Source organism: Barbus barbus (assembly GCF_936440315.1).
Source record: "Barbus barbus genome assembly, chromosome: 1".
NCBI lineage: Eukaryota > Metazoa > Chordata > Actinopteri > Cypriniformes > Cyprinidae > Barbus > Barbus barbus.
The window spans coordinates 2,185,553-2,213,500 of NC_136729.1; the positions used below are offsets into that span (position 1 = coordinate 2,185,553).

General features: G+C 37.3%; 1 protein-coding gene and 1 pseudogene across 2 annotated transcripts in view; both read right to left on the minus strand.

Annotated features, from left to right (window-relative positions):
* The window catches only part of LOC306871897 (leukotriene B4 receptor 1-like), a 31,779-nt gene extending 21,797 nt beyond the window's left edge, over positions 1-9,982 (minus strand). Inside the window, exon 1 of the mRNA XM_079420139.1 lies at positions 9,618-9,982. The gene's annotated coding sequence lies outside the window, so the exon portion shown is untranslated. The remainder of the gene's footprint in view (positions 1-9,617) is intronic.
* Positions 9,983-22,594: 12,612 nt separating this feature from the next.
* On the minus strand, positions 22,595-27,269 carry LOC306868949 (myeloid-associated differentiation marker homolog; annotated as a pseudogene). Its single transcript, XR_013786135.1, has 2 exons — positions 27,211-27,269; positions 22,595-24,992 (listed from the first exon to the last, which is right to left on the minus strand). The product of XR_013786135.1 is annotated as a myeloid-associated differentiation marker homolog (transcript).
* Positions 27,270-27,948: the final 679 nt, after the last annotated feature.

Here is a 27,948-nt window from a genome sequence, read left to right on the forward strand (position 1 = left end):
GTATTGAATAGCTTAAGCCTTAAAGGGTAATATTCATGTTTGGTATGTATGAGTTTAAAAATTCATGCTTTAAATGTTTCTTCCAATCAATTCTTAGTCAAATGTATCATAGTCTTGTTATAGAAATCATGTTCAAAAGTATACTTTGCAAGAGCCTGTAAAGATCGGACCTCTGACTGAACAGATAACATGTTGATTTATTGATCTGGTGGAGGAACAGAGCAACACCCCAAGCAAGGACCGTATCTAATTGGTCAAGAAGTCCAGATGGGATGGTCTGAAAGCCGAGTTTAAAAACTCAGGACACCATCAAACGCTCTCTTCTTCTTAAAAATGCCCTCTTGGTCTCTCTTCTCTCTCCTTTTTTCTTCTCTTTTGCCACTGCGTTTTGACGCTGCTCTTTGAGCGTGCTCTGGCCCCCGTGCCAGCTGCTACCATAATGAGAAGAAAACCAACCTAGTCTCGTTACAGCCTTTTATTCTGTTACTTTAGTTTATTTTCTTTCCGTGGAGTTTCGTGTTCTAATGTAAGTTTGCTGTAAAGTCCAGCTCCGACTGCACTCGCTTCAAACTTCAACCAGACCAACTCCGCATCCTCAGCCAAAGCCCAAGACGTCACTTCAAAGACTACTGAACTCTCAAACAATCAGACACTAAGGGGAACCCCCTTTCCTGCAAGGATGACGACAACATGGATTCCTTTAGCAAAGCAAGCAAGCAAGTACCTCCAGGTTCAAACTGAATCAGGTGCAGTTAATATAAATTTTAGCCTCATTGAGAAACTAAAAGCGAGGGTTAAATAAGTGATTGATGGTTGTTCAGGTCTATGCAATTGAACATATTGCTGTAAACTTGGGATTTCACATTTTCATTCTCTTAAACTCATCCTTTCCTCACTTTCTCTCTTTCTGCAACGTGTGGATGCTTGTGTTCATGTGTTAGATTAGTTTATGTCTTAGGTTTATATAAATAAAATCTGATTTATATTGAAAAGAGAAGTATCTTGTGTTTTGTGCTCACATGTTAATGTCTTAATCTGCCGATCTTGTTACTGTGCTATTTAATAGTGTTTTCACTATATTTGGGATTTTAATATCCAGTGCAGAGTTTGTTATACGGCTCGTTCAGTGAATCACCGTAACACTGATTCTGTTCAAATCCCTATAAAATCATAAATGATTCCCTTTGAGCTAAATTTATCTATTTCTTTAAATTACATATTAATATTACGTTTTTATTACGTTACATCTACGACTGTTCATACGGCTGTTTTCGTATACTGTCAGATCCTACGGTTTCATTGCCCTGTGCATGCAGCTGACGGTGTGGCCATCACAGTGCTGGACCGCTGCTCCTTTGAGTGTGAATGATCGACGAGCTGTGATACTGAAGCTTAACAGAAGGAAAGAGTGTATTTGTCTTTTTTTGTATAGTTTTTTTTTTTTTTGGTGTGTCTAATAATTTATGCACGGATTTGCTGTGTGGTTTGTCCCTTCTGTAAAGCTAGATTTATTATGGCCTCTTTGTAAAACTGTGGATATTTAATCGGTAAACCCTTGAGTAGCACCTGAGGGTGCGTGATATTTCCCTGGGTGCAAGTCCTAGGGTGGCGTAGTCGTCTCTCCACAGTTTCTGTTGCGTGACGCCACATTGCTACACTCAGGAGCATTCATATTTCTTGTAGATGTTTCGAGCAGAGTTAACTGGAATAGGTATAATTTGGAAAGGCACACACATCTTAATAAAAGGTCTAACAGCTGAAAATGCATATTAGAGCAAAAACCAAGCCCTGAGGTCAAAAGATCTGCATTTAGATCTCTGAAACAGGGTTGCATCAAACCCCACATCTGGGGAATAGTTCAGAAAAAAATCTGCTGCACTGAATGTGCACAGAAGCACATAGTCTCTGTTACCCTTAATGAAAGAAGTTTGAAACAACGAGGGCTGCATTTCCCAAAAGCACTGAAAGCTTAAGTACATTTGTAGATCCATGGAAACCAATGGAGCAAAAATCAATTTAGGCTTACGATTCTTTTGGAAAATGCAGCCCAGGACTCTTCTTAGAGCTGGCCTCCTGGCCAAACTGAGCAATTGATGGAGAAGGGCTTTGGTTAAAGTGGTGACCAGAAGCTGATGGTCACTCTGGTTGAGCTCCATGATCATATGTGGAGATGGGAGAAACCTACAGAAGGACAAACACCATTGCAACAGTCCACCGATCTGGGCTTTATGGCAGTGTGGTCAGACTCAATCCTTTCCTCAGTGAAGACACATAAAAACACACTTGGCATTTGCAAAAAAGCACCTAAAGGACCCTCAGACTCTGAGAAACAAGATTCTCTGGTCTGATGAACCTCAATTCCAAGCATCATGTTTGAAGGAAACCAGCTCTGCTCATCACCTGCAGAGTACCATCCCAAAAGTAAAGTGTGCTGGTAGCAGCCTCTTGCTGTGGGGCTGTTTTTCAGGGATTGAGGGACACATCAGAGTAGAAAGAAAGCTCACCACTGCAAAATATTGAGATAGCCTTAATGAAAACCCAGTGCAGAGCATTCAGAACCTCAGACTGAGCAGGTACAGGGCAGTGGCCCTAAGCACACAGCAAGAGTGGCTTATACACAACGATGTGAATGTCCTTGAGCCACAGCCACAGCCTGAGTTTGAACCCAATCAAATATTTCTGGAGAAACCTGAAAATGTGCCTCTGCCCCCATCCAACCTGACAGACCTTGAGAGGTGACGAGGTGAGGAGAAGGATGGCAGATAATTGTCAAATGCTGATGAGCAAAGCTTGTCACATCAAACAAAAAACGACTTGAGACTGTGAAGGTGATTTAGCTGAGTAAAGGGTATGAATATTTATGCAATTTACTTATTTCAGTTACTATCTATTAATATATATATATATAGTTCTTATAAATTCATGGAATTGTGACAATTCTGTTTTTGCTTTGTCATTATGGTGTATGGAGTGTAGATTGATGTGGAAAAAATAAGTAATTTAAAGCAATTTAACATAAGGCAGCAACATAAAACTTGAAAAAAAATGGGGTGTGAATACTTTCGCAAGGCACTATATATATAATCACAAAATTTAAAAGTAGTTTGAAAGTATAATGAGACTGATTTGACTTTACAACATGAAGATGAAATTATGCTGAATGGCAGCATCAGTGGAAGCACATAAACAATTAAGTACCTCGGAATTCGTGTTTGGTCTGTTTACTCTTTATGAGAAAGTAAATGGTATGTTCTTGCTGCATATGAAGTTGCATATGACCTGTTGCTGAAGTTGTTCCAGGTTCTTCTAATAGCCCGCTCTAATATAACATTTATAGTCTATTGATAATCGCAATGGCAGCCGAACGTCTGTGGATGTATATTAAGAGCAAACACATTTGTTTGCACTTTGGATATATTTTCGATATTAGATGCTCATAAAGAGGGTGGAAGCCACCATAAATGACGTTTGTGGTCTTCAGACAAAAGCACAGGTCAGAGAATCGTAGCCTCATCACTTCTCAGTGACAGCCGGGAAAAAGGCCAGCGGAAAAATCATGACCATAGAGCCACTTACTGTACATTAGTGAAGGCATTAGCACACGGCAGACGCTGACAGCCTCCCTGATGCATTACAAACACAAAGTTTGCTCAAGTGATTACAGGAGTCTGCGTAACGTCATCGTTATCTTCTCATGCCAGATCTCCACAATTCAATATGACCACAAGCCATCCATTCAAAAGGCACCAACGCGGTACACCAAGTGAAAGAACACAGACGGCCAGAACACTGCATCCATTAGAGGCCCTCGAGGAGAGAAAAGAAAAGAGACGCAGAACACAGAACACAGAACGTGAAAGTCTAGAAAATGCAGAATGAATCTGAAGAATTAACAATGAATATGTGAAGGGTGCCAGTGTTTGTATGAAGACTCACTTCTGCCCACAAACCTTGCATATATATTACTGCAGGAAGTGCATACAGGAAATGATTTATGATCATTTATGCTGACTGGGGTTTATAGAAGGTAAATACTGCATGTTATCAGTTGACATCTAACAAGGATGTCACACAATAAAAATGACTAGTTAGCTTTGAAACACACAGTTGTATCTATTTGATTTAGCTGGTGTTGTGTTGTTATAGTTTCTCATAATGTGTGGTATTGTTTTTGTAAATTGTTAAAATGCCAGCATGTTTTAGGTGAGATATAGTTTCAGAGTGCTTACTGAACATTAAATCATGCACCAAAATAAAGTTCTCAAAAAGTCTTGTATTTGTTATTTATTTAAATTGTATAATGTTTTTAAATCCCTTGTATAATATTTAAAAATAATAATAATAAATCCTAATTTTAATTACAAGATATATTAAATTTCAATACAAATTGTATTAATAATTATATTAATAGTAATATTTTAATATTATTATTATAAATAAAACTACTACCAAATGGAAATATTTGACCCTGCAGCACAAAAGCAGTCATGAGCAGCACAGATATATTAGTAGCAATAGCCAACAATACATTGTATGGCTCAAAATTATTGATTTATCTTTTATGCCAAAAATCATTGGGACATAAAGTAAAGATCACGTTCCATGAAGATATATTGTAAATGTCCTACTGTAAATATATCAAAACTTCATTTTTGATTAGTAATGTGCACTGCTAAGAACTTCATTTGGACAATTTTAAAGGCAGTTTTCTCAGTATTTAGATTTTTTTTATTGATTTATTTTTTGGCACCCTCATATTCAAGACATTCAAATATTTGTATCTCAGCCAAATATTGTCCGATCCTAATAAACCACAAATCAATGGAAAGCTTATTTATTCAGCTTTCACGTGATGCATACATCTCAATAGGTTTTGTTTTGTCCAGGGTCGCATATATCATATTTCCTCATTTCTGCATAACATTATTAGAAATAGTTCAGTCGTCAAAGTTGTGAAATAACACAAAAAGGAGTTGTTGCGGGAATGATTTGGTAACCAAGGCTTGTGACACCATTGTAAACTCAATAGAGGAAAGAAAGAAATGTAAGGAACTAAAAAAATATATGTATTTTAACATTTGTATGCAGCATCATTAGTAATAGTAGCATCCTCAAAGTTATGAAATAAAAAGGAGTTATGGACAGGATCTTCCAAATGCATCGTAAGCCTAAGTTGATCGTAGAAGCATTATTACAAATGAAGCTAGGATTTATTTAGGTTTACGATGCTTTTGGGAAACACAAACCTGTGCAATAAACACATCATGACGCTTTTCCAATAGGCACTTCAAATCTTCAATTAAATAACATTTATTTGACTTGATTTGATACATATGGGCTCTATTTCAAAGTTTCTAATTTGTCAAAACTGAACTGACATCTGCAGGTCATAAGGTTTTAAAGATCCTGAGTGTTTAAAGTTGCGAAACTATCGACAGATGACTGACAAGGCTAACCGTTTATCTCTTCACCAGACCACATCAGGCGTTTCCATCAGTCACTGTATTCCTGCTTCAGTACCCTCTTCAGACGTCAAACTGGAGTGCAAACCCATGGGCTGATAGCTGTATTTCTGAAGAACCTTGTTTTTTGGGCCTGCTGCCATGAGTCTTAGGAATGATGCTTGTGTAAGCAGACTTTATTTCCTCCTGACCTTTACATTAGCAGATTGTCACAAGGCTGCTTGGATTTAATCTTCAGTTACTGATGAGCTGTCTAGTCTAGCCATTAATGTTGAAACTCTTTTTGTTGTCAGATACAACAGTAGAAGGTCAAGGATAAGAGTATAATGATTTCAATCATCAAAGCAACAGTTCACTCAGAAATGAAAAGTGTCATCAGTTACTCACTCTCATGTTGCTCCAAATCAGTAAGACTTTCTAATGTGAAACACAAAAGGTGAATTGTTAAAAACTATTCATGTTGCTGTGGCCTTCAAATCTCATATTCTTGCTTATTCAAACCTGACACATCATAATCAGTTACTACATTCAACATATTACAACACAACATCTTAAATCTCAGTCTCAAAACTAATATATGACTTTAGAAGAAGACTCAGGATATAGGTCACAACTCGTATTTGCTACTGTTTTTGGACGTTTATGATGGCAGTGGCTTTTATTTCTGAGGATCTGCAGCATTGCACCTTCTGTAGGTCTTCATTATTTGACTCACTTGCTTCAGATTCAGCTAATTAAGTGAGAGCTTCATGAATTGAACTACGCCTGTCTGACCGTAATTAAAAACTAATTTTCATAATCTATATTGGGTTATAATTTGTTTAGCATGTTTAATGACAAAAAAAAAAAGAAAAAAAGAAAAGTGCATCATCAAAAGCAGCTTCTCTTGGTTCAGTCGAGATGAAACATTAAATTACCAATTATTACTCAAAACTTACACCTAAATGTGAAAATAAATAAAAACACTAAAATATAATGTCAGAGCAGATGAGGAGGAATGTAACATTGCAATAATGCAAATGGAAAAAATTCAGTGCAAAAGCCAATTGCGACACTAAATTTGTAAATTTTACCTATAAAAAGTTAAAGTAGAAAGTAAATGTGATTTAACAAATAAATTATTAAATGAAACAAACTCTCTTTTTAGTGTTAGGTTGGTTGTAGATTTCAAAACGACTTTAATTTGTTGAAGAAAAAAGTCCCAAAATTGTGTCACCGTTTGTTCTGTGAAAACCTCAGTATTGCAAAACCACAGGTATACCAAATACATCGTCATTTATTTAGATTTATATCAGTTCCATGGGAAAACGGGACAGACGTTTTTCCACCTAAAACCTGCTTCCTGATAGCGAGACCAGACATGAACGCTGCTGAGATAAATTCTTTCTTAATTCCACCAAAACCAAACACATACAAAACTAGGATCAGACGAAAGAAAAGCAGAATGATAAAGAGATTTGCTGAAGTGAAGTTCAGCACGCTTGGATTGACTTCCTGACATTCCCATATCAATGTGGCCAGTCTTTGGACTGCATGCAGTGTTTGTCTAGCGCACGTCTGGGAGACTCGACACAGTCTGAGACATACACCTCAACCAGACGTGAAAATCCACTCACACCCACTAACAAAGACCAGCACGCCCTCGATGAGAGCACAATAGAGTAATGAGCGCTTGACCTGCGTACAGCGACACACACCTGATTCTGAATCACAGAACATGCTACACAAATAAGCATACGCATTTGTGGTTTTGTGTAAAATCATGTTCAACTCTGGCTTTTACAAGAATAAATCCAGTGTATTATCCTTGTTTCCTTGCGACCACCTCAGCATGTTGCTCAACACAGTTCATTAAGATGTGTCGTACAGCACTGGCCTGAAACCCAAGCAGCGAGTCTTAACCAGCTTTACACAGATAACAATATTCTACTGACATGCACAGAACAAAAAAAAAAAAGTGAACATTTTTGTGAGAAGATGTGCACTGACATGCGTTGCTGCCCAGACACACTTCTCCTGGATTGTTGATAGTGATCTTGCTTAAAAAAAAAACAACATTGACAGCTGTCTACAGTCCAAATATAGCGCTAATAATAATCAGTGCTCTCTCTCCACCCTCAATACCACGACTGAGGTGAGACCCTTGAGCAAGGCACCGAACCCCCAACTGCTCCCCGGGTGCTGCAGCATTAGCTGCCCACTGCTCCAGGTGTGTGTTCACTACTGTGTGTGTGTGTGTGTGTGTGTGTGTGTTCACTGCTGTGTGTGTGTGTGTGTGTTCACTGCTGTGTGTGTGTGTGTGTGTGTTCACTGCTGTGTGTGTGTGTGTGTTCACTGCTGTGTGTGTGTGTGTGTGTGTGTGTGTGTGTGTGTGTGTGTGCACGTTGGATGGGTTAAATGCAGAGCACAAATTCCGAGTATGGGTCACCACTTGGCCGTATGTCACGTCACTTCTCTTCTCTTCATGATTACCATATTTATATACCATGGTATTTGTAGGTTGTATCCAAAATAGTACCATGCCCATTGTGCTTTTTATGATGTTTTGCATGCATGCATGTTGTCATGTATAAAATTCACATTGTTTGCCTTTTATTATGTTTAACTAATTAGACACAATTATTATCGTTTATACAAGGCGTCACATTGCATTTAATGGCATATCATTAAATATGTTTACAGTGTTTTTATTGCAGCATATTTACACTGGAATCATAATCAATCCTTAAATTGCAGTTGAGCTGCTCACTGGTTATATATCATCCTGGGTCCAATTCAGTTAATATTAAAATAAAGCGATGTGTGATTAAAGGGATTAGTTCACCCACAAATGAAAATTGTCATTTACTCACCCTCAAGTAGTACAATTTCTTTGATCTGCCGAACACAAAGGAAGATATTTTGAAGAAAGTTTGTAACCAGGCTGTTTTGGGTTCCATTGACTTCCATAGTAGAAAAAAATAAAATCTACTATGGAAGTCAATGGTGCCCCAGAACTGCTCTGTTTCCCACATTCTTCAGAATATCTTCCTTTCATTCATACTGGGTGAGTAAATGATGACAGAATTCCCATTTGTCGGTGAACTATCCCAGCACTCTGATGCTGATGTTGTTAGTTCACAAAATCATAATTGTGTAATTGTTGTCTGTTAAACATACTATTTAAAGAAAATAAAAAGAAACTCTGTAAGCTATATGAATTATAGGGGGTGGGGGGGGGGGGGGGGTCGAAAGCAAACCTATGCCCTTGTATCCTGTAGGTCAAGGTTTCTTAACTCTGGCCCTCGAGCTTCACTGTCCTGCAGAGTTTAGCACCAAATCTGGTCAATCTCACCTGCCTGAAACTTTCTAATAACCCTGAAGATCTTGATTGGCTTGTTCTTCTGTTTTCGATTTGGTTGAAATTAACATTAATTGGATCAGAGTTGAGAGAACATGCTGTACACTCTTAAAAATGAATAATAATAACCTGAATAACCTTTTTCAATTTTAAAGAGCCTTTTGTGCAATGGAAACTTTTTGCGGGTGTTAAATGTTATTCATGGAGCCACTAATGCTAATAAAGAGCCTTTATTTTTATGAAATGGTCACTGGCTGGTCCATAACCTTTAGCTGGTTTATTGCTGGTCTGAGGTGCACTAACAGCTTAGAAAGTTGGGAAAATTTTGACATCCTATTTCCTTAATTCTTTCCAGATGAATATGAGCCCACATATCATACATAATGTCTTAAACATTTCTTGAAAGCCACTATTAAAAAAAAAAAAAAAAATGCTACATAAAATAATGTGCACTTTATCTAAAAACTATATACTACTACTACAAATCATTGTAGCTCAGACGCAACATCGTGGTCATAGGTTCGATTCCCTGAGAACACGCATACAGGCAAAATATATACCTCGAATGATCTGGATAAAGCATCTACTAAATGCATAAATGCAAACTTTGTATTGTTCACATAAAAAAAGATATGGTAGGCTATATAGAGTTATTCATTGAATAATCTAGCTTATGTAGTTAAAAACTACTGTCCAGCTTCCTTAATATCACAAGCAAGTCTTAATATCTCTCTGGCTGTAAACACAGTGATAATTATTAACAGTGATCTTCTGACTGACTCAGATATTATCAGAAAGCAGGAAATGAGTCTTACCTTCCTATACTTCCAGTGGCTTACAGCTACAAGTGAAAGCAAAGTTTATCTGTTCCCTTTTCTTTCTTTCTTAGTTCCTCCTCAGGTAATTCAGTTCCCCGGTGCTCTCACTGCGGTAATGTCGTTCTTCTGTGGCTCTCTCTACATTCTGTGCAGCCTCATGTCTCCACGTGTTATCAGTGTCTCTCTCTCTCAGAGGCATGTTTCTCTTTGCTGTCTTTAACTTCATCATATATTATCATTTGATAATCTAGATTTCGAAATATAGAGCTATCAAGCCACCACTCCTGTTAGTAATTTCTGAATCAGCATCCTGCACTCACACAGATGCTTGTACAAACGTGTGTTAGCACACACAAATGCACACGTTTACTTGGGTACTGATGTACACGATGACATGCAGACTTCTGCAATACAATAATAATAGTAATAATAATAATTCATTACATTTATATAGCATTTCTGCTTTTTCCAAGCGCTCTTACATTGTCAGGGGATATCTCCTCGTTCATCACTAGTGTGCAGCATCCACCTGGATGATGCGACGGCAGCCATAGTGTGCCAGAACGCCCACCACACACCAACTTACCGGTGGAGAGGAGACAGAGTGATGAGAGATGAGGATTGTAAGGAGACCGTGATGATCAGAGGCCAATGGCCAAATTTGGCCAGGATGCCGAGGTCATACCTTTACTCTTTTCGAAAGACATCCTGGGATTTTTAATGACCACAGAGAGCCAGGACCCCAGCTTAACGTCTCATCTGAAGGACGGTGCTTGTTGACAGTATAGTGTCCCCGTCACTACACTGGGGCGTTAGGACCCAGAATGAATGGCAATACTTTTACATTTAAAAGATGGATACTTTTTTATAGGCTATATATAGACATTTTCCTGTTTTCATTCAGATCCACAATTTGATTTCAGTGGAAACAGTTGGTCTTCCTGCAAGTATTTCATGAGATTTGTAATGTAATTCCTTGCAGTCAGCGGTAGCGTGATGATCAAGTTCCTGCAGGTTTGGATTCCATCAGTGCGCTGCTGCTTTATGAGGGTCTCGGCAGGGAAATCACGCGTGTTGTGGTGGGATATGAGTGAGTCTGAGTACAGTTTTAATTGAACTGGTATTTTAAGAAATGTTTTACATTAAGCAGGATAAATGTAAAATGTTTTTGACTCAGTGAGGGTTGCGTATAGCTGCCCAGGGAAATCGTAGTTCATTATTCACTTTCTAAGGAAATTTGTCCTATACAGTGTATTACTCTAATTCTGTCATTTCACTCTTGGAAAAGTGATAAGCTTCCAGGTAATTAGAGGAACTATTTTCATGCATTCTGATAATGAACATTAACTCCATCCTGGAATTAACTGAGCATGCTGCTTTATCTCCTGCACTCTGTATTTGTACTGTACTGGATTTTTTTCTAAGGAAATCCCTTTTGTTCTGGCTTGATTTCTACTTTTTCTTTTTCATTCATAAATGATCAGTTACTGACTAATAACTACTAATAAGTGATCAGTTACAGAATGACTAATAACTATAGCAGTGACACACACACCTTAACTTATTCAGACACACCTATCAAACACCCGCCTTAAAACCCACATGCAAGGAAACTTCCCCCTCCATCAGCATCTCCATCCATCAGCATCCATTCTATTACAACCTCTTCAAAAAGTATTTGTGTGCAGGGGTGCCGCATATGGTTTCTCGGCCCCCTGAACAGCATATTGACTGGGCACTTTTATTAATTAATTAATTAATTTAATCTCAGTAGATGTTTTTAGAAAAGTAATTTCTCATGGTATTACAGGCTTCTTTGCATGAGCGCCATCTGCTGGATAGATATCATCAAGCATGTCAGATCAGGGTATTAGACCACTGGAAAGGACTGAAATATTACAAGAGCTCAAGAAGAACCCATGATCTGACATGCTGAATTATGTCTGTCCAGCAGATGGGGCTAATGTCCGTACTTTGTTTTGATCAATCAGAAAAATGTGCACAAATCACATGAACTTATAAACTATGATGAATCCAGCTAACTTAAGATACTTTTGCCATTTACAATGACTGGGGGAAAATATCTATCCATCTTTCTAAATGTCAAACATTTTAATCGCATGAAATTTCGACAAAACAGTAAACATTGTTTGTATCCATGTATTAACTCAAATTGCATGGGTGCCATCTGCTGGACAGAGAGTTCACAAACATGTCAGATCATATCTGCATATAAGTGCACAACAGCAACAACTAAACTTTATCATGCCAAATAGTCTACAGTCAGATTAGACTAAGATTTTATGAACTAGACCTACACAAAATGACAAAAGAAACATTTATTGAAGTTCTATCTGAAAAATAAAGATGTTTTATAGTAATTATTTAGTCTGATTGCATAAACATGAAAACTATATATATATATATATGTGTGTGTGTATTGCAACTTAAATGCAAGATATTTCAAGTGTACCCAAAGTATGATTGCAATAGCTCCACTTTAGCGCAATCAAATATACTTCATTTAATCTTTAGTTGGACTTCAGCACTACTTCTGAACAATTAAAGTGCATTAAGGGAAAAAAAATAGTTGTTCCAGTTTAGCAGACTTCAAGTATACCAGTTTAGTATAGCAAAAGTATAATCGCAGGGTATTTTTATTAAGCACATAAATATGTAATTGTATTTGTAGTATACTTGGCATGAAAATGTATTTCAAATACAGTTTAGTACATTTTATTTTTCACTAGGGAATGTATTAAGTTAAGTTAACATTAGTATTCAAATAATCCTTGAAAAGGCCATCCCTAAGACTGTCTTAAATTAGTGCACATATTGTATCATTAGAAAAATGATTTGCTATTAAAGATAAAGGAGAAAGTACTTCCAAATTAAAAGCTCAGACGATTCTTGAAATGTGATAAAAACAAACTGAACTGAAACTGTGTCTCTGAAAATGTGGATTTATTCTGTGAGAGAGCAGAAACTCAACAGCATGCCATTATTTGGATTCATCACAGAAGTTGACAAGACGAGTAGATTTTAATTTCACTGTCACAACCTTCCTTTGTTCAAATTGATTTGTTTTACTTTCAGTTTACAGCAAAAAGAAAGGTATTACATCTTTAGCAACACTATTCATTCCATTATTCCAGATTTACTGGTTTATAACTCAGTGGTACATAATTCAATTCTATTAGCACATACCTGATGTATGAAACAGATCCTGAGAAAATGAATACAGAGTTAATGTACTTGTGTCTCATGGTGAACCTTGCATCTTGATTCTTTCAAACTAACTAAAGTCAAATACTTTGATTACACTAAAGCAAAATCGGTCATTATATGCTGCTTTTTATGATGCCACAACAAACTAGCTCCACGATATTGGTGCAGATCCATTTTTATAAATGTAATGTTACGTCTTTACTTGGTTTTATGTGCATTTGATCTTTTGTTAGCTTTAAAAGCAACAGCAGTAAACTGGTGTATATTCTCAATCACATGTTTTGCCATCTCAAAGTTCGTATCTATTGCTCTCGTCATTGCATCATACATTGAACCAGCGTCTTCTGCTGCTTCCCATCCAATGATGGCTCCTCCAACTGCTCCTACAGCCGGAGCTCCGAGAACGACACCTGCAGCTACTTGCCCCGCTGCCGCCGCTGCTCCTGCTGTTGCTCCTCCTGTAACTCCTCCACCTGCAGCGATTGTTATCCCCTCCATTCCTTTATCTAGTGCAGCCTCTATGAATGTTTGCATCTGTGTTGGTATGTTTTGTCTCGTGAGAATCACAGCTGAGGTCCCCAGCACTAAAATGGCCAGACAGCCTCCAGTCACTGTCCCTGCCATCGCTCCGACAATCTTATGTGAAAAATTGGCTATTGGAAGAAAACACTTATTAGATGTTATAGTCACCTTTATTTCTATAGCACTTTATGCAATACCGATTACATCAAAGCAGCTTCACAGACAAAATCATTCACTATGGAGATCATGCTGTAAAACAACACTATAATGTTAGTCATTTCATTTCTAAAAACGGCTTATTTTAACCAGCCAATTAAAAAACAGTAATGTGGATCACTGATATGATATACAGCATTACTCATTTGCATATTTACAAGGATCAGTCTTTGCTGATGATCTTTCACATGTTTATGCAACCGATCCCATAGAGAGAAACAGAAGTTGTCAGGCTAGATGATGTTCTAACATACCTCCCATTATCCCTCTCGGCGTCTGTAATAAAGGTAATATATGTAGGTTATTTAAAATTCTGGGTACTTCTTCATATCTAGAACCATTCATGGAAGTTTGTATATTTAAGCCTGTCTATTAAAGTAGAGAGGCAAAATATATTTTTATCGGTAAAAGGTGACATTTTCAGGCCTGAATAGATTCCATTCAGTTTTGACTTGAACAGCCATTATAGACTTTTAACCAATAGGGAAATATTTACTAATTTACTCTCTCCACCCTCAATACCACGACTGAGGTGCCCTTGAGCAAGGCACCGAACCCCCAACTGCTCCCCGGGCGCCGCAGCATAAATGCTGCCCACTGCTCCGGGTGTGTGTTCACGGTGTGTGTGTTCACGGTGTGTGTGTGTGTTCACGGTGTGTGTGTTCACGGTGTGTGTGTGTTCACTGCTGTGTGTGTGCACTTGGATGGGTTAAACGCAGAGCACCAATTTCGAGTATGGGTCACCATACTTGACAATACGTCACGACTTTACTTTTTTTACTCCCAGCTAGAAAATACATATAGCTATGGTACGTTCCTTAAGTTTTCACATGCCATAAACAAACATCTCGGTGCTACAACCACAAAAACTGCAGCTAGTGAGAAACGTACTTTAAGCAAAATATTTTTAAATATTTATACATACCTCCATGTCATATTTAAGTTGCATTTAAATAATTATACTTCCGTGTCCAAAACTTATTAAAAATATCTTGGGACAAGATTTTCTCATTGACAGCTGTCACTGAAAGACAGTAGCAACTGTTTGTCCGAGTGAGCAATAGTAACTTAAAGGGGGGGGTATATCAGCTATCTGCCTTGTAAACGACTCCTAATAAACGACTCTAAAGTCCATTTTATGTATTCATTTGTAGATGTGTGTTTATATATTAGAGTATAAAGTATATAAGTAGTTTATTTATTGTTTATTTATTAAATAAATCTCTTGAAATGAAATATTTTTATAACTATCTGGCATGAACTTATTTTCTATACAATGAGCAAAAAAAAAAAAAAATTGTGTATATAGTTTAAACCGGGGATCTCCATCCCTGCTTCTTGCAAAGGGGTTTAAACAATGCTTTTTATTAACCATAAACACTTATTAGACATAAAACTGTGGCACAGTCCTTAAGACACTTACATTTTACAGTTGTGAGAGATTTAGGTCACGAGTTACAGTAATTTGGGACGCTAAAGACAGCTTTCTATTAACAAATTTGGTGTAGCCCATGATGCACTGTAAGCAACACATTACAACATAAATTATACAGGAAAGCTGCCCAGAATATGAACAGAAAGCACTAAATTGCACATTAAGCATTTTCCTTCCATAAAGAAAATGCAGCTTAATGAAGACAGTGATAAAAAAAGATCAAATATGCTATAGACATTATTCAAATATGTGATCCTGGACCACAAAACCAGTTATAAGTAGCATGGGTATTTTTCCATGCATCAATGGAAAGCTTATTTATTCAGCTTTCAGATGATGTATAAATCTCAATTTAAAAAATATTGACCCTTATGACTAGTTTTGTGGTCCAGGGTCACATATATATATATTCTGTGTACCTTCAAGCAGATGAGCCCAGAATATGAGCCGAATTGCATGATAAGTGTCTTCTTCCCTATACATGGCTTAATATAAGAACACAGTGACATAAAAAGCCCAAATTTAATATTTTATAAAAAAGATATATGTACAGACAAGCAACGTGGTAATCCATAAGCCACGTTAAGAGTTTATAATGTTTTTCTGCAGGGGAGTAAACACATGAAACGTTGCGTGTTCATGTTCATATTCTGGGCTCGTCTGCTTTCCTCGGCGTAATATATTTTATTAATGAACTGTGTACCAGATTGGTCTTTTTATTTTAATGGCTTTGTCAAGCGTTTTCTATAATATATATATTTGTTATGGGAAAGAAAAAGCTAAGCATGCATTAGCGTGTTGCGTACAGAGCTGTATGAACTACTACAAGATATAAAGTAAACAGGAAGTGTTTGTCCGAACTCAACTGGTTTTGTGGAAGAACGCAAACTTCTTTGCGAGATAATGCAAATAATATTTTTTCCTCCCACCCCGACTTTTTTCCTCCACCATGTCCCTTTAGGGACTCCATAGAATACCAACTTAACATTCTGCTCTGCACCTCATATAAAACTGCACTTTGTAGTATATTAAGTGTTTTGTTTTGTTTTTTTGCAGGTCGGAAAGCGGCAAGAAGAGGTCTAATAGCAAAAGCCAATCAACTCAATGTAAAATACTCACCTTGAACAGGATCAGCACTGCAGTTGGAGGAGGTTGCTGGCCACACACACACAAATCAGTGGCTATTTTTATTTCTTTGTCATAGTTTCAGTTTCACTGTAGTTGTTTTTCATGCGATGCTGCTTCATGTTCTGACCTGATGTGTGATCATGGATAGAATTAATCAGGAAAAGAAATTTCCCCCTCCCTCATACGTGTTCTTTTAAATGTCAGACTAGTTCCGATATGCTACTTACAATAGGCTATACATCTCACATTTCAGCATCAGATTCGCTGCACTTCCCTTTCTGGGTTTTGAGACTTGAGAGTTCATAATTTCATGGACGACCAGAAATGTGTAAAATGAGTAAAGGCAAGGAAAAAAGGGCAAGTATAGGCACTTGCACACTTGTTATCTTATACACTTGTTTTCTTTGCTTTGGCTTGGCCCTCTGCTTCGTTCTGTCTTTGACATTTTAAGAATGGAAGCAACCTGATGCTCAGGCTATAGCCCTCTGTCAGTAAAGCCAGAACTGAGCCCTTCTTTACTCAAAACCTTTCTTTTCAACACTTTTGTCTTGGTAAACAGTTGTATTATTTCAATCCAATTACTTTTGAGGTACTACTAGCACTGTTTTGCCATCCAGCAGGTCCTATTGCTAGAGGATAGTGATGAGCCAGTGTTGTTGTTTTTTAAAATACTTTTTCCTCATTAAATAAGTTTTTTTTTTTTAGGTGATTTCTGGCAATATTGTGATTAAGTCAGGGTTCTAACAGCTGGAAACCTTCAGACCCTGTGTACACTGAAATGGGCATCACATGATTTTTTGTTTAAAGCAATACAATTTTATATTTTCATAATATGAGCAATGCCTGGTCACTGATTGGTCCCTGATCAACAAATCACAATGAAGATATGACTCCTAACTTAAATCTGATTGAGCTACAAGCATCACAAAAGAGAGACATGACTAACCAACTAGACAAGAAGAGGAGGAAGTTCACATTTTACTTTTCGTATGCAGATTTATGTTATGCCTCATCAACTTGCACCTATTATAAAATTAAGACTATCAAATAATAATATTCAAAGTTATTTTGAAGATCTTTCAGAGTTGCAGAACACAGGATTTTTTATTTTATGTCCATCGCAATGGACATCAGGTCTTGAAAGATATCAACAGCACCTCAGGAATTACAGGTTGAGAAATTTGTGGAAGCATTTCAAATACAGAGCTACAAATTCTAATGTTAATGTTTTATGAACATTGATGTTAATTAAATTAATATTCATATGATTTCATTTATGTCATCAAAGTGGCCATAGCCTGTCAATCAACTTTTCATGGGTTTTAGTGAGAAACAGCCATAGTGGATGTGAGATCAGTGAATACACAGCAACACACACACTCGCACCCCCTCCACACACACTGATGCCTTGATGCTATAATGCACACAATCATATATTCATCAAAACAATCAGCACAGAAACCAATTCACATACACACAAAGACATTTATACATATACTCAGATTCACCCACTTCAACCAATAAAAAGGATCCAACAAGTTTTTTTGAGACTTCATACCATCTTACCTTTTTTCCCACATTTTTACTGCATTGTTCATTCTTATAGTATGTGTTCTTTCCAAAATCTTAAACACTAGCTCAACATATGGTTAAAATGTGGGGATTTTTATTTTTCTTCAGTGGTGTCCATTACAGTGGACATAAAAAAAAACTAACAAAAAAATGAGTTGGCACAGATCTTGTTTTTTAGACTTATTTCTAAATTGGTGAAGAGCAAATATCAAGTGGACCTCTGTGGTCATTAATAATCCCATGACACTCGTAAAGTGTAGGGTTGTAACCCCGGTGTCCTGGACAAATTCCCTCCCTTGTCAATCATGGCCTCCTAATAATCCCCAGACACTTGATTGGCTCTATCTCTCTCTCCACCTGTAGCTGGTGTGTGGTGAGCACACTGCACCGTTGTGCTGTAGATGCTCCACACTGGTGGTGGTGGAGGAGAGACCCCCCCCACACACACACACACACACACACACACATGATTGTAAAGCGCTTTGGGTGTACATCAATACACAATAAAGCGCTATTTAAATGCATCATTCATTCATTCATTCAAAAAAAAAAATATTTTCAGTGAAAAAAATTCAGGTCTGAAGAGTTAAATATATATATATATATATATATATAAAGAGTTTTTTTTTGCATCTGTCTCTTAATTGAAATGTTGCATGAGCGCCATCTGCTGGAAAGAAAGTCATTAAACAAAGTCCAGGTCATTTGTTTCTGTGGATCAGGGTCAGATGTGTTTAATTGTCTTTAATTAGGGTCGGTGGCCCTCCAGGAGCATGTTTGGACAGCCCTGATGTACTCCAGTGTTCAGTGTCACATGATCCTTCAGAAATCATTCTGATGGTTATTTATCATCACTGTTGAAAACAGTTGTGCTGCCTATTTATTTATTTTTTTTCTGAACCTGTGATAATTCTCCACATATATCTCAAGCTTTGGCAATATTGTATTTTTTTTACAGTCAATAAAGCAATATTGAATTGAATTGATAATTTTTTCAACATTCTTTGATGAATAAAAAGCTAAAAAGTGAACTTGCATAGAGTCATACAGACTTTGAAAACCAGTCAAATGTTGATTTGTTCATTTGAAAATGCAGTTACTTTATTCTGATAGTCCACTTTAGACATTCTACGAACTATAAGTAACTTTGCAACTACATGTCAACTAATTCTCATTAATTTGCAACTACATGTCTACTTAATCTCAGAGAAGACTGTTAGGTTTTAGTAGAATAAGTTGTAATAGATTGCAAAGTTTCTCATAGTCAGTATGTTGTATGTTGTGGACCCATCAAAGTAAAGTGTTAGAAGATATTAAACAGACAGTCTACTAATACTCTAATGACTGCTAGTTGACATGTAGTTGCACAGTTACTTACTGTTAGTAGAATGTCTAAAGTGGACTATCAAAATAAAGTGTTTTATTACTTTTTGAACATACTTTTATTTATTTATTTATTTAGTTAGTTGGTTAGTGTCACATTCACTGGAGATCGGGAACGAGGAGACAAGGAAATACTTCATCAAACAGTATTTATTAATCCAATCGCTTGAAAACAGGAGTCGCAGGAGACACAGAACTCAAGGGATGACGTATAACAGCTGACACCAGACTCAGGGAACTCAGGGCTTATAAACAGAGGAGTAAACTAGAAAATTAATAACACATGGCTGGGGACTAATAAACTAATAACCTAAACGGGGACAGGAACAAGAACAAACCAAATATGGGCACGAGAGGAGGGGAAACACAAGACACAGGAAGACAAGACTGACATTTACTTCCCCCTCCTGGAAGGCGCGTCCCGCGCCTTGCAACATCCAACAGGGGGGCTACGGCAAGAGACCACTACCCTACTACTACTGGTTGACCTAATTAATGCAGCCTAACAATCCTTTAACGGATTTTAATTATAGAAATGTGATAGTGTATTATGTGTAAGCCAGGTTAAAGAGATGGGTGTTTAATCTAGATTTAAACTGACAGTGTGTCTGCTTCCCGAACAGTGTTAGGTAGATTGTTCCAGAGTTTGGGCGCTAAATAGGAAAAGGATCCCCCCCCCCCCCCCCCCCCCCGCAGTCGATTTTGATATTCTAGGTATTATCAAAAGGCCAGAGTTTTGAGATCGCAGCGGACGTAAAGGACTATAATGTGATAAGAGCTCACTCAAATACTAATGAGCTAAATCATTCAGGGCTTTATAGGTAATTAGCAAGATTTTAAATCTATACGATGTTTAATAGGGAGCCAGTGCAGTGTTGACAGAACCGGGCTAATGAGGTCATACTTCCTGGTTCTAGTAAGAACTCTAGCTGCTGGAGTTTGAACCAGCTGGAGTTTATTAAACTTGCAGAACAACCACCCAATAAAGCATTACTATAATCTAGCCTCGAGGTCATGAATGCATGAATTAATGTTTCTACATTTGACATTGAGAGCATAGGTCGTACTTTACATATATTTTTAACATGGAAAAATGCAGTTTTACAAATGCTAGAAACATATTTTTCAAAGGAAAGATTGCTATCAAAACGTACCTAGGTTCCCTAACTGATGACGAAGAATCGACAGAGCAGCCGTCAAACGCATGATAGTGATGATAGCGTCAAACGCGGCGCTAAGATCCAGTAGCACTAATAGAGAGATACAACCACGATCAGATGATAGAAGCAGGTCATTTGTAACTCTAATGAGAGCAGTCTCAGTACTATGATACGGTCTAAAACCTGACTGGAAATCCTCACATATATCATTTTTCTCTAAGAAGGAAGATAGTTGTGATGATACTACCTTTTCTAATATCTTTGACAGAAAAGGGAGAGTCGAGATCGGTCTGTAATTAATTAATTATTTGGGGTCAAGTCGTGTTTTTTTAATGAGAGGCTTAATAACAGCCAGTTTGAAGGTTTTTGGGACATATCCTAATGATAATGATGAGTTAATAATATTCAGAAGAGGATCTATTACTTCTGGAAGCAGCTCTTTTAGGAGCTTAGATGGAACAGGGTCTAAAATACAGGTTGCTGGTTTAGATGATTTAACAAGTTTATACAATTATTAATTTCCAATAGAAGAGAATGAGTGGAATTGTTCCTCAGGGGATTTATAGTCTGATGTGATACTGTGGCTGACAGCTGTACGGTTACAGTTTTATATCTAATAGTTTTGATCTTGGAAGTAAAGACATTCATAAAGTCATTATACTGTGCTGCTGGGTAATGGCTGCACCTGCTGATGCTGTATTTTTTGTTAATTTAGCCACTGTATTAAATAAATACTTGGGGTTGTGTTTGTTTTCTTCTAAAAGAGACGTAAAATAAGCAGATCTAGCCGTTTTTAGTGCTTTTCTGTAGGATAGGGTACTTTCCTGCCAAGAAATACGAAATGAGATTCTGAACTGAGCTGGACGATGACATCACTGAAATCAATAATGAAATGCCTTTAACTGAAAATCGAGTGTTTAATCTTGTCTTTTTACATTATTGACACACTATTTTCCTATTTTGATATTGTGCAGTTGCTTTGACACAATTTGCATTGTTAAAAGCGCTATATAAATAAAGGTGACTTGACTAGACTCAGGGAACACAGGGCTTATAAACAGAGGAGTAAACTAGATAATTAATAACACCCGGCTGGGGACTAATAAACTAATAACCTAAACGGGGACAGGAACAGGAACAAACCAAATATGGGCACGAGAGGAGGGGAAACACAAGACACAGGAAGACAAGACTGACAGTTAGTTAGTTACATTTTTAATAAAATTTTAATTGCATAAAAACAGTGATCTTCTTTTGTCATGTGTTAGGTATGACTGGATGATCTAGCATTAAATGCAAAAGTTCAAAGCATCAAATGTCAGAGAATTCCTTAAAAGAGGTAGTATTTTCATATGCAGTATGGCAACATTTGCTATTGTTGCTTCAAAAAATACTTCAGAATCTCATGTTATCATATTTAATTCCCATGATCCATCTTGAGGTTTCTCACGTCACTCTTCATGAATAACACTGACGTCTAATAACTGACGTCTCTGCATTCAGCCTGTAAAGCTTTCTTACCGATGAGCACTAGAACATATTCAATTCAATTTAAAATATAAACAGCTACAAACTTAGTTTCAAAAGAGCGAATCATCATAATCTTCAGAAGAATGTTAATGTGCATCAGTGTGCATTTATAGATTTGATCATAGTTTGCTTTTTCACGACCAGCTTCTAACTGATTTAAACAAGTGACAAATCAGTAAATGAGCTTCCACAGCTCTAGCTCATCAAATTACTAAAACAAAGTAAATGCACAACATCTTGATAAATAATAACGTTTGATGTAAATACATTATGAATCCAGATAAACAAGTTTGGTAAGTTAGAGTTATGACCTTATATGAAATAAATTTTAAAAGTGCCCTTTTTCAGTGAAGTGCTCATAAAGAGTCACATTTGACAATTTTCTGAAAAAAAAAAAAAAATGTAAAAGTGTTAAAAAAAAAAAAGCTTATTTCTAAAATACATTCAGATTCCTGTGAGTTTGCTTGATAATTTATGGTCTGAATAAACATTACACTGTAAGTCAATGAATAAATGTTGATCTCTTTATATTAAACATAAATTACATTTCTTTATTATAAATACTCTCTCAATTAAACCCTTTACTGGTATTTCATTCTAGAAGCTTGTGACCAGTCACGTCATATTCATATACTTTATTAGAAGATCATAAGCTGCAGGACAAATATGAAAGCAGGGTTAAAAATAATAAAAAATAAACAGATTTTTGTCTAATTAATATCTGATAAGTGATACCATAGCATCTTCATTTTGAAATGTATTTTCACAAATAAATGCTAAAACGAAAACCCAAAAACCATATCACAATTTTATTTGTTCTAGATACATTTGAAAGGATTATATAAGACAATAAAAAAAAAATGTTTTGCTCTGGAATTGTTCCCTTTCATTATAACACATGAACACAGACCTGGCTGAAATACTAAGGTGATGCAACATGTCACTGATAACACTTACATGTGACAAACAAGTCACATAAAACAGCACAAAAACATACAGTAGTTGAACACAGCGATGCGGACGCCGTACTCCATCATAAGGCAGCAGTGGCACATCAGAAAATGCTCTAATCACATTAAAACACAATCAATGGTGCATTCAAGTCCTCCTGACAGCTCCTATTTATGAGTTGAAGTCTTGATTTCATTTTTAGTTTCGTCTGACCGAAGAATGATTGAAAAGCAACTGGAACTTCAGACAGAACCGGGTTCTGTGGTCAGATAAAACTAAGAAAATTAACTTTTCAGCAGCAAACACTGAAGTTTGGTGCACATAGGAGTAAAAATGCACCTCATGTGTATTATGAAATATACTGCTGTTTTCCAATGAAAGGTTCGATTTTTAGAAAAAATTTAAAATAAAATCAAAGGGATTAACGATGAAGATGTATTTTGCCAGCTTTTTTTGATCATACCAAGAATATGAATAATTTTGAGCACAACTGTGTGTGTGTGTAATATATATATATATATATTAGTATTTGCATGTAATAGAAAATGATTTAATGATTTGCAAATGATTCTAATGCTGAATTTTATTGATATTTTATTGTTGTTTGTCATACGTGTATTTGTATAACTGGGCCACCTATCTTGGACAGGACACACACACACACACATATATATATATTAGGGCTGTCATAGTATCAGATATTTAATATATTATCATGATTATTGGCCCCTAAAATTCACAATAACGATGTATCGTGATATCTACAGAAATCCTAAAAAATTCAATGATGATAATAATAATAAATGATGCTATCAGCCAAATTGACCTCTTTTTTTTCAACCAATGAATCACACCATCGCACACAAAAGGAACAATTACACTAAACAGAATTATACAATATAGGAATATAAATATACATTATCCATATGAAAATACCTGAGATTGCTTGAAGAACACAGATAAAATTATACTGTTTTAATCGTGTGCTGATTCTCATCATGTTTTATCATACAAAATATTTTTTCTCTGCATTTTTACAACTACATGCTTTGCACCCTTAATTAACTCTATAACGATATTTCATTATTTAAATAGCACAATTAATCAATCAATGAGACTAAAAACTACTAAAATAATACCGTTTCCCACTCATAATGTTGCCACTGTGGTGGTTCATGCAGGTTTAACTCATGAGTACGATCTCTCTGACTTAAACGCACCATTATTCACTGAACATTTTCCTCCTGCTCCAGAAACTTGGAATAAAAGCTCAAACTCATTGAAGCACAGTCTGTAAAATCTTTAGCTTTTAAAGATTTCATCAATGTCAGGGAAAAGACGACTGTTTGCTCTCTCACACCGTGACAAACACCAATCGGGCAGAATACGCCAGATCCGCTAGATAGATCAGGAAGTTGAGAGCGGTGAGAACGGCCATGGCCACCAGTTTATCCCACGGACACAAACCATGACTGTATTGACAGAAGTCTGGTCGACTTGACCTCCTGAATAATGGCTGTCGAAATTGAAGATCGGCCAGATGATGGTGGCGGTGAGGTACATGGCGACCGCCAGCAGGGCGTAGGCAGAAAGCAAGCGATCGAACTTGAACGGCAAGCGCCCGGTGCATTCACCGATGCACATGATCACGATGGCTGCCGCAATCACGAAACAGATACAGCAGACGGCCATGCACCACTTCAGAGCTGAGTGACCGTCGTAAGAGATGGGGCTGCTGACGAACATGAATATGACGCTGGCCACGAAGGTCTCGCAAACCTTCAGCAGGCCTGGAACCGTGGGCATACCCAGCGACGGCTGCGCTCGCGTCAGACGAAATATTCCACGGTGGCCAGGCAGGAGAAGACCGAGGAGGCGATTCAGTGGTCTCTCGCCTCATTGCGCCTCGTTTCGCCTTTCAGGAAGTAGAGCGGGAAGATGATGGACGCCGACAGGCAAAGAAGCGAAGCATAGCAGGCGAAAGTAACAGGGAAGTTGTTCCAGGACACAGGTGCGCAAGATTGGAGACCCATGAGCTCCACCACCAAAACCAGCAGGGTCCCGGCGAAGCTGAAAGCCCAGCAGAAGATGCTCCAGTCGTACATGCCGCCGCTGACCGCCCCTCCATGGGCCGCCATGCTAAATGCCACACAAGTGAACACTAGAGCGGCCAAACGCACCCACGTGAGACGGGAGGACTTCAAGACCACCATGATTGGAGAAGTTCTGTATGTGCTTCTGGTGACTCTGCAAAGGACAAACAGAGAAGCAGATGGACCATCTGAATCAACAAAGCATGCCATTGGCTAAGAGATTTGACATGCACCAATCAATGATCGTGTTACAAAGACCACATGCTCAAGAGAAGCACTTCAGCCCTGGATGTGTGAATATGTAGCCTGTTAATGAGGTTTGACACATTTAGTGCGGCCTGTTTCCTGCACTGCACTGACTTTACTAAAGCATACGTTTACGTTTACTAATTGCGTAACCATTAAGTACTGATCAAAAAAAAAAAGATAGATATGCACTCATTCCCAGAGTGGTTTTAAAGCGATAGTTTACCAAAAATGAAACTTTGGCATCATTTACTCACCCCTGTGTTGTATCAAACATGTATGAATTTCTTTCTTTTGCTGAATTCAAAAGAAGATGTTTTGAAGAATGTTAACAGTTGCTGGTAACTGTTTGGTTGCCAACATTATTCAGATTGTCTTGAAACGACTTGAAGGTGAGTAAATGATGACAAACTTTTTGGTGAACTATCCCTTTAATGTAGCTCAGGGAAACGACACAGGAAACGTGTCTCATCGTACTTAACACAGTTTTTCTCTGATTTAATGTATATGATAGCGGTGGCACGCTACACAGATGTCACGGTTCTGTACGTACCTCGGTTCAGGGGTCACGGTTCGTTACGATTTCGGTACAACAGGGGAAAAAAAAGAAATCTACTATGCTCAGTTTCTTTTCATTTATTTTGAACAGACAGTAGTGCAAATTACTATTTTTTCCACCCAGATGTGAAAATACTAAATATTATTACATGTTATATATATAAAATCTGTTTTGTTTTCATCGTGAGTGTACACAAATAAAAAACAGACCTTATTACAATGATTATTAATAAGACAATAAGTGTTTAAAGTTGATTCTGCTGATATAAGGAAACAGTTGAAGTGATTACGCAGGAGCACACACACACACATCAGTTCCAGCATTGCTAACTTGACAGCGCAGTTGGTACTTTATCTAAATATAATACAGTGAGCCAAACATCAGCGCGCGCGCCTCGGTGTCACCGCTGGAATGCAACTGAAGTACAAAGCCTATAATTTACATAATAAATCATAGTTTAGCATTCAGATACATCGCAAATGTAGAAATATTATGTAATATTTGGATTTGTGCCGAATGAGAGAGGTAGGATCACAAACACAAAGCTCCATTTCTCCAACAGTTGAGTGCGCAAGCCTTTAAAGTACACTCCTTTGTCAGTCTATGTGAGAGACGTGTTCAGAATCAGCACACGGTCCTGTCTAGTGGGCTTTGTTTTCAAGCATGCAGCTCATGGTTAAGGCTAGAAGGGATACGTATGGCGCTACATGGCATTCGCTGTTCTTCTGCTGGCGGTTATCAAACAGCGCTGTATTACTGCGGCCGCCCCCTTCTGGATTGAGGGTGAATTGCCTGTATTCGTCGTAAGGCCTCATGCACCGAACTGAGATGTCCGTACCGTGACGGTTCGGTACGAATATATGTACGGTGCCACCCCTAGTACATGATAACCTTTTAAGCAACAGTTTATTCATTAATGGCAAATTTTAATTTTACAAAGCTACGAGAATACTTTTTGTGCACAAAGAAAACAAAAATAACAACCAGGTTTGACGCTTTTAGGAGGAACTCCCTACGTCCCAATGTTCATACTATCCATCCTAAACAGTATGTGAGATTACAATAAGTGTGTCCCAAAGCATAGTATGTTGAAAAGAGTGTGCCAAAAGTCCCCGGATGGTCTACTATTTCAGGTCGATTTTTGAAGTGTGGATCCGTGCACGCTCTAATGGCTAAAACTGCCCACAATCCATTGAGCTTTTGCGGTCCAGAACAACAAACACGAATAAAACGCGTTAGAAAAACTACAAACTATGGCTACCAGCAACTGTTTGGTTGCCAACGTTATTCAGAACTGACCGCATTTAACAGAATTCACAGAACCTTTTTAGACGCGTTTTAAAGATGCAAGATGTTCAAAAACACGCAGTGTACGCACAACATAAGTCGAGGGCAGGTATAAAGTAGCGTTAGGTTACTAAAATATTTTAACAAAAGCGTATTTCTGTCGTCTGTAGATTTTCATGTAGGCTATGTGAAATTTAGTTAACACAGATTAATTAAATTAGAACAAATCACCAATGCAAACACAGACTAACACAAAATAAATCAAATGATACAGACCTACCTAGTACAGACTTTTTCCGATTTATTCCAGTTTTTATCACAAAGGAGAATCGAGCCCCTCTCCTGTGACGCTGCCCAGATGTTCTCTTCCTTCAGTCCTCCGCCCATTTCCTACTAAATTAGGCACTGCCTTTCTCTTACCATCTGACCTCTCCATGAGTCTAGGGAAGGAATTTGTGTGCTAAAATTAGATGTGGGTATTTAGCATTCCATTAGCCATGTCATATTGTCTCAAAATGTACTAAACCCAAAAAAAAAAAAAAAAAAAAAAAAAAAAAAAAATATATATATATATATATAGTTCTCTGTATTCACAATTAGGCTACAATAATATGATAAATAATGAGGGAAAAATAAGACAGCTGAATGGTATTGAGAGTAGCCTATTTAATTTTGTTTACAGATTTAATGTAAAGTTCAGACACTTTAAGCATATAATGACACACGAGGCGTCTGAGTTCACCGCTCCCTGGTGGTCTAGTGGTTAGGATTCGGCGCTCTCACCGCCGCGGCCCGGGTTCGATTCCCGGTCAGGGAACATATGTTTTACACTCGACACGAATTCATTTCTTTGTTTCTTCTGAATCACGGGGTACTGAATGGTTACTTTACAGTGAAGTAGAATAATTATTTTGTTATTATTTATTAATTGTGATAATTACAAATCAAAATGAGCTATGTGTCATTGTTTAAATAAAAAAAATAAATGCAAATGTTTTTTAATTTTTTATAAATCTTA